Source organism: Caretta caretta, chromosome 3 (genome assembly GCF_965140235.1).
Source record: "Caretta caretta isolate rCarCar2 chromosome 3, rCarCar1.hap1, whole genome shotgun sequence".
Taxonomy (NCBI): Eukaryota; Metazoa; Chordata; order Testudines; family Cheloniidae; genus Caretta; species Caretta caretta.
The window spans coordinates 188620893-188624869 of record NC_134208.1 but is presented as its reverse complement, the minus strand read 5'-3'; the positions used below and the strand labels follow the sequence as shown (position 1 = coordinate 188624869).

General features: G+C 47.1%; 1 pseudogene; it reads right to left on the bottom strand.

The window, feature by feature from the left end:
• Positions 1 to 2347: 2347 nt before the first annotated feature.
• LOC125633579 (large ribosomal subunit protein bL21m pseudogene) lies at positions 2348 to 2884 on the bottom strand (annotated as a pseudogene).
• Positions 2885 to 3977: the final 1093 nt, after the last annotated feature.

Here is a 3977-nt window from a genome sequence, read left to right as displayed (position 1 = left end):
GACAAGGTTTGGTAAAAAGCCTCACCAATTTGCCTAGGTGACTACAGACCCAGACCCTTGGATCGTAAGAACAATGAACAATCCTCCCAACACTTGCACCCCCCCTTTCCTGGGAAATGTTGGATAAAAAGCCTCACCAATTTGCATAGGTGACCACAGACCCAAACCCTTGGATCTGAGAACAATGAAAAAGCATTCAGTTTCTTACAAGAAGACTTTTAATAAAAACAGAAGTAAATAGAAATAAAGAAATCCCCCCTGTAAAATCAGGATGGTAGATATCTTACAGGGTAATTAGATTCAAAAACATAGAGAACCCCTCTAGGCAAAACCTTAAGTTACAAAAAAGATACACAGACAGAAATAGTTATTCTATTCAGCACAATTCTTTTCTCAGCCATTTAAAGAAATCATAATCTAACACATACCTAGCTAGAAGAAAAGGAGTACTTGTAGCACCTTAGAGACTAACCAATTTATTTGAGCATGAGCTTTCGTGAGCTACAGCTCACTTCATCAGATGTATACCGTGGAAACTGCAGCAGACTTTATATATACACAGAGAATATGAAACAATACCTCCTCCCACCCCACTGTCCTGCTGGTAATAGCTTATCTAAAGTGATCATCAGGTGGGCCATTTCCAGCACAAATCCAGGTTTTCTCACCCTCCACCCCCCCACACAAATTCACTCTAGATTACTTACTAAAAGTTCTAAGACTCCATTCCTGGTCTATCCCCGACAAAGACCAGCATATAGACAGACACACAGACCCTTTGTTTCTCTCCCTCCTCCCAGCTTTTGAAAGTATCTTGTCTCCTCATTGGTCATTTTGGTCAGGTGCCAGCGAGGTTACCTTTAGCTTCTTAACCCTTTACAGGTGAGAGGAGCTTTCCCCTGGCCAGGAGGGATTTCAGAGGGGTTTACCCTTCCCTTTATATTTATGACAGTCATTTTAGAAAGTTTTCAATGAATGTATTTTCTCTATATTTGGAGCACTGTACTATATTTACAGAACTATAATTTATGGTAAATCCTTTTAAAAATAAAAGCTTTTAGATTGCATTTAAAATTCTTTTTTCTTCTGTGTTTTAATATTTTTTTTGTATGGCTGGCTTATTTGTTTGTGTATAAAGGGGTACTCACATCTTCTTCAAATTATAGAATATCAGGGTTGGAAGAGACCTTAGGAGGTTATCTAGTCCAACCCCCTGCTCAAAGCAGGACCAATCCCCAATTTTTGGCCCAGATCCCTAAATGGCCCCCTCAAGGATTCAACTCACAACCCTGGATTTAACAGGCCAATGCCTAAACCACTGAGCTATCCCTTCCCCCATCCTACAAGATAGTGTGGTATCGCAGTCCTTTTCTCATCCTTGGTACCCGCTGCAGGCTGCTGGTCAACCATGGCTGGTCTGCAGCAGCTTGCCCATTCAGCAGAGTCACAAAGTCCAAATGATCTCCTTCAAGGGTATTAAAGACTAGAGTCTTAAGCACTGGATCTGGGCCCTTCAAACTCAGCCCTTTCTTTGGGCTCCCAGCTAAGCCCTGTCCCATTTGTGGGGTTTAAACTTCTTTACTTGTGGCTGTTAGAGGAACCTGGGCCTGCCCACTACTCCAGGTTCCAACACAGGGATCCTATGGCCACATACCACTCAACTTCAATCCTTTTCTGCTATTTCCCTAGAACTCTTCATCATGGCTCCCTTTATCTCCAGCCCTTTCTCATAGACTTTAAGGCCAGAAGGGACCATCATGATTGCAGGCCATGGAACCTCACCCATACTCTCCTGTAATAGGCCTATAAGTTCTGTCTGAGTTACTGAAGTCCTCAAATCTCCATTTACTCTAGTTCAACCAAGCACTCATACCCCATGCTGCAGAGGAAAGTGAAAAACCTTCATGGCCTCTGACAATCTGACCTGGGAGAATAAACCTTCCTGACCCCCAAATACGGTGATCAGTTAACACTTGAGCATGTGGGTGAGACCCTCCAGCCAGACACCTGGAAAAGAATTCTCTGTAGTAACTCAGAGGCCTTCTCATCTAGTGTTCCATCTCCAGCTGTTGGACATATTGGTTGCAGATAGGCCATATGTCATTGTAGGCAATCTTATCATGCTATCTTCTTCATAAACATGTCAAGCTCAGTCTCGATACAAATTAATTTTTTTGTCCCCACTGCTTCCCGTGGCTGTTCCAGAATGTCACTCCTCTGATGGTTAGAAATCTTTGCCTAATTTCAAGCCTAAAATTTTTTTTTTTTCCCCAATGACAAGAGTTCTTTATTTCCATACTTCCTAAAGCAATAAAAATAAATCAAGACCTACTAGACCAACAATCGATCATGACAAGCAGGGAGCAATTTCTATGGTGTTTATCCAGAGGATCGTTTGTGGCTGCATGATAATTTTCTTCCTTTGATAATTGTGCTTTTTCCAAAATCTCATGTTAATTCTTGGCCAAGATTCTGTTTTTTCGTTAACTGTGGCTTCCACATGGACAAGATCTTTCCCCAGAAATGGATTTCCAATTAGCGTGAAGTCATCGGCACCAACCAGCAAAGCCTTCTCCAGTTGGATTCGGTCTCCACATTCAGCTGGCAGCACGTTTTCCATTAAAATCAAATCTTCGCTGGTTCCCTTCCACTGCTTACTGGCAAAGTGAACCACAGCAAAGAACCTTCCATACTGCCCAGTGGCAATCATCTCATTCACCTTTTGCATGACCTCTGCATGGTACTTTGCCTCTTCTATTGGATCTGGCAGTTTGACTTCAGGCCACGGAGGTGAGGACAATGATGTTTTGGCAATAATTCCTTGCTGTAGTGAAGTGCTTTGAGTTCTCTCGCTTCGAACTGTTGATGGACAGTTTATATCCATTTGTTCTTGTGCCAAAATTAGCCCCTAACTTCAATAAACCCTCTCCCTCAGGGCCAGAGCCTCAGGTCCATCTCTCTTTGCACTCCCAGCCACATAAATTAAGCTAGCCATGAATTCTGTCTGATTGTAAGGCCACTTCTTTGGGCCCAGCCAGGAATTGAACTCCTAAAGCAAGGCAGCTCCTTTCATCTGAGCCTGCTGGGCTCTGATTGTAGGGTTGCCAACCGTCCCAGTTTTGCCAGGATTCTCCCGGAATGAGGCTCTATCTCCCGGAGGCTACTAAAGCTAAACCAGAAGATTTTAGGCTTCTAAAAGTCCAGTGGAGCAGCAGGGTTAATTCAGGCTCCCTGCCTGCCCAGGCCCTGTGCTGCTCCTGGAAGTGGACGGCACATCCCTGCGGCCTCTGGGGGGGCAGGGGTCTCTGTACACTGCCCATGCCCTGAGCGCCGACTCTGCAACTCCCATTAGCTGGGAACTGGGGACAATGGGAGCTGCGGGAGTGGTGCCTGAAGGCAGGGGCAGCGTGCGGAACACCCTACTTCCCCCCCGGGAGCCACAAAGACATGCTGGCCGCTTCTGGGAGCAGTGCATGGAGGGGGCAGTGTGTGGAGCCCCCTGCCCTGCTTACCTCCAGTGGCTCGCAGTTGGTGCACAGTGGGGCTAAGGCAGGCTTTGCTCCCGCAGCTGGCATTGGCTGCAGTTCCTGGCCAATGGGAGCTATGGAGTTGGTACTCAGGGTATGGACAGTGCTCAGAGACCCCTGGTCCTCCCCAAGGTTTGCAGTGACATGCCGGCCACTTCCAGGAACAGAGTGGGGCCAGGGCAAGCAGGGAATCTGATTTTACCCTGCTGTGCCACCAATCACAAGCTGTCTGAGGTAAGTGCTGCCCAGCCAGAGCCTGCACCCCTCGCCCCTTCCCACATCCCAACCCCCTGCCCTGAGCCCCCTCCAGCACCCAAACTCCCTCCCAGAGCCTGCACCCCCCACCTCCTCCTGCACCCCAATCCCCTGCCCCAGCCCTGAGTCCCCTCCTGGAGCCTGTATCCTGCACCCCCTCCTGCACTCCAAACCCTTCCCCCAGGCTCAGCCCGA